This window comes from Labeo rohita, chromosome 7 (assembly GCF_022985175.1).
Source record: "Labeo rohita strain BAU-BD-2019 chromosome 7, IGBB_LRoh.1.0, whole genome shotgun sequence".
Lineage (NCBI taxonomy): Eukaryota > Metazoa > Chordata > Actinopteri > Cypriniformes > Cyprinidae > Labeo > Labeo rohita.
The window spans coordinates 3,263,515-3,276,240 of NC_066875.1; the positions used below are offsets into that span (position 1 = coordinate 3,263,515).

At 35.6% G+C, this 12,726-nt stretch overlaps 1 protein-coding gene across 2 annotated transcripts in view; it reads left to right on the plus strand.

Annotated features, from left to right (window-relative positions):
• Positions 1-12,726, plus strand: part of LOC127168115 (GDP-fucose transporter 1) — a 47,239-nt gene that overhangs the window by 32,590 nt on the left and 1,923 nt on the right. For both annotated transcript variants that reach the window (XM_051114685.1, XM_051114684.1), the window contains one exon: positions 5,627-5,725. The gene's annotated coding sequence lies outside the window, so the exon portion shown is untranslated. The remainder of the gene's footprint in view (positions 1-5,626; positions 5,726-12,726) is intronic.

The following is a 12,726-nucleotide window of genomic DNA, read 5'->3' on the forward strand; positions in this document are numbered from 1 at the left end:
AATTTTTCTGTAAAGTTGTTCATATGTAAATAATTTACATTTTAGGTGTCGTCAGTATGGCAGTATTGTACGTTTTAATGTCTATGAAAATATAATTAAATACATAAAATACAAACGAATTACCATGAGATCACGCTGGTTTTAGAGGAGGCATTTTTTAGTCCTCCAGTGACTTAATGTTTGCTGTTTATATTGGAAAGTTTCAAAAGTTTACATCAGATACAAGCAGGACAACAGCTTGGTAACCTGATGACTGCAGCATGAGTTGTTAGTACAGTTTTGTGTTCTGCTCTTAAGCATCTATTACGGGGATCACCGTTTGTCAGACTATGCTCAGGAAATGAGGTCTACACGGAGATGCAGTTATGCAAACTCTTACAGACATGCACACGGACGTTTGCACGCATGCAACATACACACAGACGTACCACAGTATTGGCAAATAACTGATGCAGTACCAGTCTGCGTGTTGTTTCAGAAAGTTTAACAACAGTTTTAACACTGCTGCTCATGCATATCAGTAACAGATACATGGACATGCAAATAATTCTTTCAGCATAGCTAATCTCAACAATATAAGCCTGTGTAGAGCACTCTCTGACTCTGAGCGTGGGCCTTTGACATAAACGTTGTAAAAACACAGGAAACACAGAATGACCCTTTCTACTGTCAGGTCGGGTAAACAGGAAGTCCACGAATTTAAGAAAGTGTACTGTGAGAACTTTTTAGAGATGTCTTCACTTATTTTCTACTAGGACAAGAGTGAGAGCTGTGCATATGAGCAGTTACACACACACACAAAGAGAGTTTTGGATGAGAGCAAGTTCTGGTCATTTGCATTTCTGGTTTAATAAAGCTACATTGTGTTGCTGCTGAAAGACAGAAGCTGGACAGAGAGAAAAACAAGTCTTCCTGTCTGCTCGTGTTTTACAGTAACCTCAGTGAAGCGGCAAGTATAAGAGCAGAAGATCTGACTCTCGGTTTCAGTTTTAGTGTGGTTTGTTGGCATGACTTCACTAAAAACTGCACTTGTACTGCCTAAGCGATTGTAGCATAACTGTGTGCAGTGAAAATAACAAAATATCACAAGTGTGAATAAACAATATCAACACATGAAATGTATCTCCTTATCTCATTTATTCTCTGTGAAATACTCACATAAACAGTAACTTCCGCCATTTGTTAAGCTGTCAAACTGCTGCATTTTCAGCACAACAGGAAGCATCTGCGCTGAGATAGAACAACCAATGGAGAACATTCCCTCTTTCTTTCCTTCTCTCCCCCTTTCACACACACACACACACACACACACACACACACATAAGGACAGACAGAGCACCACAGGTTGCACAGAGGGTCTTACGCAATGTCAAAAATGTGACCATTTGTGGCCAAAATGTATTTCAGTATGTTACGACTCCATAAAGTTGAAGCAGCAACATGAACTGGAATGGACAAGAAAAATTTGCTTACCATTTCATTTACAGATCCCCAAGGGAGCAGAAAGTTATTAAAGAGTGACATATGCTAGAGCGTCTCATCATAATAATTAAGCTCTGGCTAATTTGGTTCCTCAAACAAATTTGCAGATTTTATTAAAATATATCAGCTGAGTTGATCTATTACTGTTTATTTTTGTATTTATTAAAAAGGGCAGAAAATTAACAGACGTGCACACACATGCACATATGGTTTTGAAGACATTTTTTGCAATTAAAATTAAGAGCACAATTCTAGTGGGGACAGAAGAGCTAATTTTATATACTGCCTTTAAAAGTTGCTTTCTCAAAGCACTTCACAAAAAAGGCAAAACAGAAAAAAACAATATAGAAAAAAAAAAATATATATATATATATATATATACATTTTTTTTTTTCAATATTTTATGTACTGTCGTTAAAAATGCTTTTTCAAAGAAAGCACTTCAAAAAAAAAAAAACACAATCAAGTAAAAACACAGCAAAAAGTAACAAGGCAACACAAAATAGACACTAGAAAAAATGTTTAAAAAACGGCTAAATTAAACCAGTAAAAAAAATGGTGTAGAAATAATTTTTACTTAGAAATTGCTAGTAAATTTCACAAATAGTATTAATAGGATTGTACAAACAGTATATTCCTGTAAAAGCACTTGACAAAAAAAGAAATAGCAAAACAACAAAAAACAAAACAGAAATAGACACTAGAATTTTTTTTTTTTAAAAACAGCAAAATTAAACCAGTACTCTGAAAAAATATCATTTTTACTTAGAAACTGCTAGTAAATTTCACAAATAGCAATGTTTTAATAGGATTGTAGAAACTGTTAATAGGATTGTAAATCTTTGTTCTATTCACAGTGTAGTAAAATAAAAAAATCCCCTGAATATATTTATAATAGATACTACATTACAGGTTTTATGTTTTCATTTCAATGTCAAGAGTCTTTTTTTATTGCAGTTAGCAATTAATTTAATTCTGTCTGCGAAGCGGCCTTGGTGCGTGGTTATCTTCCCACGTAAAGCCTGTGTTCTTACATGGCTTGAAAACAGCAAAAATTGAGCTAATTCTCGTAAGGGTCAAGAACACTTTTGGCACAGCAGACAGCACTTTTTACCAAGTTCTCTACATCTCCTGTGCCGCAACAATCCACCCTCATACCAGCTGTCTCTGTTTAAACGAACACACAGTTTGGACCAACTCTACAGCTTCCCATTATAATAAGCTACTTATCATTATTATTATATTCAAATTAATATTAAATAATAATAATAATAATAATCACACAAACATACACACATTAAATCTAATAAGTTGGCAGGTTGTACCTGTAAAAAGACTACAGAAAGTGAGAGATAATAAATACACCTGCACATTCTCAGGAACAGACAAGCTTGCCACATAACAAAAAATGTCGTTTTCTGCAACATAATGGCCTCCTGTGGTTTAAAACAACCGCAAACAAAAAGCAAGCTCATTTTCACTTGCAGACGCTTGCTGACTTACAGTTTGAAAATGTACAGTTAAAGGGGTCATTGGAAACTTCACTTTTACATGTTGTTTGAACATTAATGTGTGTTGGCAGTGTATGTACAAATCTACCCTATAATGATAAAAATCCTTGCAGTGTTTTTTAATTAATCAGTAAAAATAATATCCCCTTTTTCAAATCGAGCCATTCTCAGATGCCTGTCATTGTGGCATCACACCAACAGAGGCCGCTCCCACGATAGTTGATTGACATGAGCGTCTTACCTCAGACCCACCTTACATCATTTGTTACAGTCCGACCTCCACTGATTCGATGCCGGAGCAGGGATGTAAGTTAGACAAGAATATTTCAGATTGTGCGATTGAGGTGTTGTGTTGCTGGATGTAATAATGAACATAGTGGTCGTCGTTTACTCCCGACATCTGAGCCGCTGAAGATGCAGTGCATTACGTTTGTTTGTAAAGGGAATGCGCCTCCCGATAAATGCATCTATGTTCGTGCAAATCATTCGTGATCCAGCTTCACTTACAGCAGAAGTGAGTATAAGGGTTTTTTTTATGAATCCCTGCAGTCACCTTTCCAAATAAGGTGCTAGTTAGCAAGTTTAGCCGGTAAACACAGCTAAATGCGGCTAAAGTAAACAGGCTCGTCACTCCACAGAGAGAAGAGAGGGGTGGGGCAAGCAGAGCTCATTTGCATTTACAGGAACAATCCATCTAAATGGGATGATTTTTGCAGAGCTGATTTTGACAAAGTAAAAAGGGTGTTGTTTTACACAACCATTGAGAATTTTTAACCAAAGTATATTATAGACATTTTTTAATAAGACTTTAAAGAATCATATCAACTTGTGGAAAATTGGCATCCAATTACCCCTTTAATTAGCATTAAATAACATGAAACTGTATAGTGTGCACATATTCTACACATGTAATATTCTTGTCATCATAAATCCATTCATTTAGCTCTCATTAGTTGTGCATATTTAAATGATTGCTTCATTAGGTTACTTTGAGATAGGTTTACACATAGGAACATGTTTTGTGGTGGAACAAAAAAGTCATGTGGTCCAACCAACGTGTAGAAGTATATAGCAGCTATCATGTGGCCAGGCAGAGAAATGGCCATATCTGAACCTCATTGCTTAACCGCAAACGCTAATGAGTGAGACCAAGTAAGGTCTGTTTATCAGAACCTGTTTTTCTTACCAGTATTTTGTTTTTTGTGCTTTCAGTACAATTTGATTACTTGCTATTGCAACACAGCTACCCTGCTAGTTTTGTTTTAGGTGAGAAATGGCAAACAGGAACTAGACCATTAAGCCGTGAGCAAAGACATCCCTGATGTCATGCAATTTTTACCCTTGTACATCTTGCCCTGGAAAGAATTCTAGATATTGCTTTGCAGCTCTTTGTGAGTTACATAAATGTATGCAGCTAAAAATACCGTTTGCAGAGTTGTTCTTGATGTGGTTCTCCTGTGCGCCGTTGTGCATGTGAGAAATCATCTAGTGAACTCTTTGAATCTAGTCTTATAGGTCAGTCTTGAAAGCCTTGAAAAATAAAAATTGGCTGAAAATGTTCTCATCCTTAGGCCATCCAAGTTGTAGATGGGTTTGTTTCTTTATCAGATTTGAAAAAATGTATCGTTACATCACCTTGCTTACTAATGGGTGCCTCTGCAATGAATGGGTGCCGTCAATCCAAACAGCTGATTAAAACATCACAATAATCCACAAGTAATCCACACCACTCCAGTCCATTAGTTAACATCTTGTGAAGTGGAAACCTGTGTGTTTATAAGAAACAAATCCATCATTAAGTCATTTTTAACTTCAAACCATTGCTTCTGGCCAAAATATGAGTAATAATAACGCATTCTCCAGAGAAAAAGTCCATCCCCTGTTGTCTCTCACGTCAAAATCCACCCACATATTTGGTTAGAGCTGTTTTGGACTGTTTTCACTTGTAAATGATGCTTGATCTGTGCAGACTTCTCTCCTGATTCAGACAAGACCACTTTTTTTCACTGAAAGAATCAATATTATGGAGTGGACTCATATCTTAGCAAGTTAAAATGCCTTTATGATTTATTTGTTTTATGCAAACACACAGCGTTTCGCTTCTTAAGATGTTCATTGATGGACTGGAGTGGTGTGGATTACTTGTGGATTATTGTTATATTTTTATTGGCTGTTTGGACTCTCATTCTGACGGCACCCATTCACTGCAGAGGATCCATTGATGAGCAAGTACATTTCTCCAAATCTGATCTGATCCAAATCATCTACAACTTGTATCGTCTGAGGGTTCAGTACATTTTCAGCAAATTTTCATTTATGGGTGAACAATTCCTTTAATCCATTATTCAGTTGTGTTTTGAAAATTCATATTAAGCTTGTAAATTAAATATAAAAATAAATGAAAACATGTAAAAATAAATACTTAAATAAAATATACAAATATGACAATCTCTTCATTTTCAGCAGGGAAATGAATCATGATAATTCCATGTTTCAAATGATTGCCTCCTCACTTTTATGCACAAATGCTACAGTGTTGAACCCTGAGTTAACAAGTTTGATATATAGCAAATAATGTTGAATTTGCACCGAATCTGACTTAGAAATGTTTTATTTTGTCTTCTTGAAACCAGACTTTGGGGTCCTGAATTTGTCATCTAACAGATGCCATTCCTCAAAATAGCACCTTGTGTCTCTTACTTCTCTTTCTCCCTGTTTCTTTTTCCACTAAGGTAAGACCATGTTCTAACTTTGACAGAAATGATGAAACATCCAATAATGAGAGTGAGATTAATAGCTGCATTGAGATCGGCATCATTAGTGTTGAGCTATCACTCAGTGACCGATGATATCACACACTCATGTGTCTGAATGAAGCTTCTGTGTGAATGATGTTATTTCCTCCTCTAATGAGTGCTGTGTGTCTGATTAGATCTGGACTTTTATTGTACAGCGTCATGAGAGAGTCTTTCGAATGGAGGCCGACTTCATTCTGTTGTGTTAGAAATATCATTCAAGCCCTGAGCTGTCAGGACACACACTCTGCAGGAGAGACTGAAATATTCAAAACACCTCTGCCATAAAACACCGGACAAACACACACACACACACTTCGATTAAACCCCTGTGAGGATCAATAGTTCTGGGGTTCTGTCACCAAGCAACAGAAGCTTCAGAAAACAGCTGCTTACAGACGACAATAGCACACACACACAATGCACAAACACATATATGCACACGCAGGACTCGTGATGAGTGTTTAATTGTATCAGAGACAAACTAGAAGAGCTGTTTCAATTGGAACTTCTCTCAACTGATGCATTGCTTTAAGAAAAATGTCAGAAATTCCAGGTTACATTCAGCTATTGATCACCACAATCCAGTGTGACAATTTGCGTACATTCGCTATAAAAATACTATAGAGAAAAACAATATCTAATTTATTTGCATGTGAGCCATAAGCAATTAAATCAATTAAATGTAGAATTTTTTTTTCACTATATCCATGTCCGTATCATCACACCACTTTGATAAATCAGAGTACGTAAAACTGTTGAAAGATAACCTTGGTTTATAAAAATTAAATAAAATAAGCAGTGTTGGGGAGTAACTAGTTACATGTAACGGAATTATGTAATTTAATTACAAAATAAATGTAATTGTAATTAGTTACAGTTACTGAGTAACTGTAACGGGTGTTTCTTTTCGTCAGTCCAAAACAATCCAGTAAAGTGCATCCATCCATCTCCTGTAGCAAATTGTTGTGTTTTTATAAGAAAAATATCCACATCTAAAACGTAATAATCACTTTCATCTAGCTCCAGGTGGATGACGTAATACGTCGGCGTTGCACATGCATCGCGCAGAAGTGACGAATGCGAATGCGCCGTGGAGAGATCAAAATTCACTCCCCCACTTTTTTATTATGGATGGATGCACTTTATTGGACTTGTTTTGGACTGATGCCAGGATCATGCCTTGGAAATGCCAGGATAATTTTTCATATAACTCCGATTGGATCCTGAAAGAAGGAAGTCATATACACCTAGGATGTCTAGAGGGTGAGTAAATTATGGGCTAATTTTCATTTTTGGGTGAACTAACCCTTTAGCCCTGCCTGCTTCAAATATTTTAAAATGATTAACATTTAAAAATATTAGAAATTTAGAAAAGTAATTAAATGTAATAAGTTACATTACTTTAATAAAGTAACTGAAAAGTTACTTTAAAACACTACTTATTACATTTTAAGTAGAGTAACTTGTAATCTGTAACCTATTATATTTCCAAAGTAACCTTCCCAACACTGCAAATAAGTGTATAAATATACCTTCTAATGTAGTTTTAAATCGCAAGTCTCAAGTTCTTAGAAATCTATTTTATTTATGGTTTCATATATATTTGATAAACCTACACACCATTTTCAGAAAAAGTACAAATGTAATGACTAAAAATGTCAAGTGCTATAAAAAAGCTTTTATATTTAAGTTTTTATGTATATTACTCAAGGTAAAAAGTACTTTTGTACTTTTTTGGAATTAATTAATCATAAATATAGTTACGCTTTTGGGGAGTCATTCCACATGACATTTTACACCTGTAAAATTGACAGGTTCAAACCCTACTTGTGCCCACTCATTAACTTTTGTGGGTAAGCTGTGTATATGATTTACATTTTGCATTTCCTGAGGTTCAAGTGCGGCCATTTCTCTGCTCGGCCACATAAAAGCTACTATATTTTTCTGCATGTTGGTTGCACCACATGACTTTTTAGTCGCACCACATAACACTATTTTCTTCTCTGCATGTTTGTAGACTCATGTCAAACTAACCTGGTGAAGCAATAATTTTAATATGCATCATGGCCCACTTTGTAGCTTATTCTGGGCAAGAAGCCATAAATGTTTTTATATGCTATATATATAAAATGGTTATAATAGAATATGATGCATCATTCTCTGTTAGTAATCAATGCAATCTCAATGTTTTACAATAAACAACTAACGAGAGCTAAACTGATGGGTTTATGATGTCAAGTGTGTTCACTATTCAAATTTTGTTATTCGCTTTGATAGTATTTTCAAAACTTTTAGCAAACACTCTCATGTAACTACTTTATGGCGAATTAGTGGCTAATTCTTATGAACTCTTACAATCCCATCATGCATTTTCATGCAATCTGCTTACGCCCAATTGACAGTTATGTTTAGGGGTGGATCTTCTTGCTTATGTTTTTCTAAAACTCATAGCTTTTTTTACATATGTGACCCTGGACCACAAAACCAGTCATAAGCTCAATTAAAGGGAAATTAAGATTTATACATCATCTGAAAGTTAAATAAATATGATATATGGTTTGTTAGGATAGGACAATATTCAGCCAAGATACAACTATTTGAAAATCTGGAATCTGAAGGTGTAAAAAAATCAAAATATTGAGAAAATCACCTGTAAAGTTGTCCAAATGAAGTTCTTAGCAATGAATATTACTAATCAAAAATTACGTTTTGATATATTTGTGGTAGGAAATTTACTAAATATCTTCACAAAACATGATCTTTGCTTAATATCCTAAATCAATAATTTTGACCCATGCAATGTATTGTTGGCTGTTGCTACAAATATACCCGTGCTACTTAAGACTGGTTTTGTGATCCTGGGTCACATATAACATATATGAATTCCTACTAAGTCACCACCTAATAAAATTAAGTTTTCGCATGGGACAGACACAGAAATACAGGCTTGTCACATTAGAAAATATGGTAACACTTTAGTATAGGGAAAACTTCTCACTATTAACTAGTTGCTTATTAGCATGTCTATTCATAACAGATTGGCTATTTATTAGTACTTATAAAGCACATATTCTGCATGACCATATTCAACATCCCTAATTCGACCCAATACCTAAACTTAACAACTACTTTACTAACTTCTAATAAGCAGCAAATTAGTAGTTTGAGGCAAAAATCATAGTTAATGGTTTGTTGAGAATTGGACCTTAAAATAAAGTGTGTCCGAAAATACACTTACATTAAGTCTCTTACATAATTGACAAAATCCATAATGTTTGTATGCATCTATAACTATCACAATTTTTTTTTACTCAGTGGTGAGTTGCATTTGAAGGATGACTGTGGTCTGGTGCTTTTGTAACTTTCTGTTTTAGGATGTGAGAATGCATAATTGACAAATCTATGAATTTGTAACTATCTAAAACTATAGCTGCTTTTTGTTTCAGCTCAAAAGTGAGTTATTGTAATTTCATGTTGCCCTTAAAAACAATTTAGCCTGTATTATTTCTGTTGGGTCACGTGTTTGATTTAAGGCCTACTGGTTAACGGTTAGTCAATTAATAATAGCATGTGAGCAGTTAGAGGAATTTGCCAAAATGTGCCTCCCTAGTCCACGCAGAAAGGAAAAGGGGTCCACGTTTTTTCAGGGTTTCTCAGGATTTGTAGACAGCAGGCCAACCGTGGCTCGCGATTCAGGCCTTGTGTCAGAACTGCTGTTAGTTTGAGTTAGAAAGAGTCTTACTGCGGCTCTTTTATTAAATCTATTATTCTCTTCTCTCTCTCTATGAGGGCTGTAATTGAAAGTGTCCGCCCACCTCTCTGCTGCAACACACACGCACATTCCACCATACAATGAGATCCTATATAAAACACACTTCATGTAGCTTAATGGAGGCTTGTGTGTGTGTGGCATGCATCATTACCCAAGATGCCTTATTTAAGGATCCACCACTGTCTACAGGATTTTCTTTGTATTTTCAGTGGTTTCTGCCAAACAGAGAACTGAGCCTAAATTATTAGCCAGTGAGATGGCTGGTTGGGCATTCTTTTTTTTATAGAATTTTCTCTCTATAAACTGTATTGTTTTGTGCATTTCGTTCATGTGGAATTCTTGGTAGTGGAATATAATTTGTGTTTCCATATGGAGAGGTTGATCACAATGGGATCAGAGTGTGTTGCCATGGTTTCCTGTTGGCCAGTTTGGGGAGAATGCATGAGCATGTGTGTGTGTTCTGTCAGTACAGGAAAGCACAGTGAGTGATAAGTGTGTGTGTGTTATGTGAAAAATAGACTGTGGTTTGTTGCTTGTGTGACCATCTCTTTTTTAGGATGTGATAACTTGAGGTTTTCTGTTTGTGAAGAGGTCAGTTTCTTGGTAGTCTGACGCTCATTATGATAGTTCTCTGTGTGTTTGTGTGTGTGGGTGTGTTAAATGAGTTTATCAGTTGGGACATTCGGTATGTCTGTCATTCGGTCACTAATATCTCATAAATTGTGTCATGATGTCGTCTTCAGCGGGTGGTTTGGTCAAAGATCTTCCCTAAGAGCAAAGGTTTTTAACCACACACAAACACATATTTTTAATGTAAATGAAAATATAAATAAAATATTTTATGCCACTTAAGCTGCACTATGTATTTTATAAAAGCTGCTGTTAGAGTTGTTCTAACACCAGAAATGTCTTTCCGTGTGTGGCTGAAAACTGTGAAATATGCCCTTGCGAATTATAAAATTAGAAGTACGCTTTAGCATACTTATAAAAAAAGTACTTATTATATTTGAAAATAATGTTCTTGAATGTTCTTGAATGTTCTTGAGTTTTTGGACTTTTAATTGCATGTTAATGGCAATTAAATTAATTCAGTTCACTTAAATTTAGACTACCTTTTGTTCCACTTAAGTAGGACTTAAGTACATCTTTATATGTAATCTTACAATTACTTCTATTGTTTTTGAAATATGTTTATTAAAGGAGAAGTCCACTTCCAGAAGAACAATTTACAGATAATGTACTCACCTCCTTGTCATCCAAGATGTTTATGTCTTTCTTTCTTCAGTCGTAAAGAAATTGTGTTTTTTTAAGGAAAACATTTAAGGATATTTCTCCATATAATGGACTGATATGGTGCCCCGAGTTTGAACTTCCAAAATGCAGTTTAAATGCGGCTTCAAACAATCACAAGTGCGGTTGTAAACGATCCCTGCCGAGGAAGAAGGGTCTTCTCCTAATAAAACAATGTTATTTTCATAAAAATAATACAATTTATATACTTTTTAATGTCAAATGCTCATCTTGTCTTTCTCTCCCTGAACTCTGTGTATTCTGGCTCAAGACAGTTAGGGTATGTCAAAAAACTCTGACTGTATTTTCTCCCTTAACTTCAAAAATCATTTCAAAATCATCCTACATCGCTGCAGAAGTATCGACCCAGTCTTTGCAAAGTGAACATGCAAAGAAGATCAAACACCCTTAACAAAAAAGGTAAAACAGTGATATAGGACGATTTTGAAATTGAGGGAGAAAATACGGTCGGAGTTTTTCGACATACCCTAACTGTCATGAGCTACAATACACAGAGTTCAGGGACATTAAGACAAGATGAGCGCTTCACATTAAAAAGTATATAAATTGTTTTATTTTTATGAAAATAACTGATCGTTTCGCTAGATAAGACCCTTCTTCCTCAGCTGGGATCGTTTACAACCGCATTTGGGATCTTTTGAAGTCGCATTTAAACTGCATTTTGGAAGTTCAAAATCGGGGCACCATATCAGTCCATTATATGGAGAAAAGTGCTGAAATGTTTTCCTCAAAAAACATAATTTCTTTAAGACTGAAGAAATCCCCTTGGATTACAAGGGGGTGAGTACATTATTTGTAAATTGTTGTTCTGGAAGTGGACTTCTTCTTTAAAGTACTGTTGAATGTACTGACGAGGATTTATGATAAACTAAATTATACTTTAATGTCATTTCTATTGAAGCTTGTATGCTGTGTTTAAATATAATTGTAATTACACATTTGTAAGGCTTAAAGGTGTCATCGGATGCTGAGTTCACTTTTACATGTTGTTTGAACGTTAATGTGTATTGGCAGTGTATGTACAAATCTACCCTATAATGATAAAAATCCATACAGTGGTTTTTAATTAATCTGTAAAAATAATATCCCCTTTTTCAAATCGAGCCGTTCTCAGATGCCTGTCGGTGTGCCGTCACACCCACAGAGGCCGCTCCCACGATAGTTGATTGACATGAGGTCTTACCTTAGACCAGTGTCACAGTCCAGTAACTTTCCATTGTTTCGATGCCGGAGCAGGGATGTAAGTTAGACAAGAATATCTCCGATTGAGCGATTGAGGTGTTTTGTTGCTGGATGTAATAATGAACGTAGTGGTCGTCATTTACTCCCGACATCTGAGCCGCTGAAGATGCAGTAGATTACGTTTGTTTGTGAAGGGAATGCGCCTCCCGATCTACATATATCCGTCTATGTTCGCGCGAATCATTCATGATCCAGCTTCACCTACAGCAGAAGTGAATATAAGCCTTTTTTTATGAATCTTTGCGATCGCCTTTCCTTATAACGTGGTAGTTAGGAAGTTTAGCGGCTAAACGTGGCTAAATGCGGCTAATGTAAACAAGGCTATCTTTCCACAGAGGGGTTGGGGTGAGCAGAGCTCATTTGCATTTAAAGGAACAACCCCTTAGAATGAGATGATTTTTGCAGAGCTGATTTTGACAAGGTAAAAAGGGTGTTTTTTTACAAAACCATTGAGAATTTTTAATCAAAGTATATTAGAGACTTTTCATTAAGACCCTAAAGAATCATATCAACTTGTAGAAAATGGGCATCCGATGACCCCTTTAAAGGAACACTCCACTTTTTTTGAAAATAGGCTCATTTTCCAACTCTCCTAGAGTTAAACAGTTGA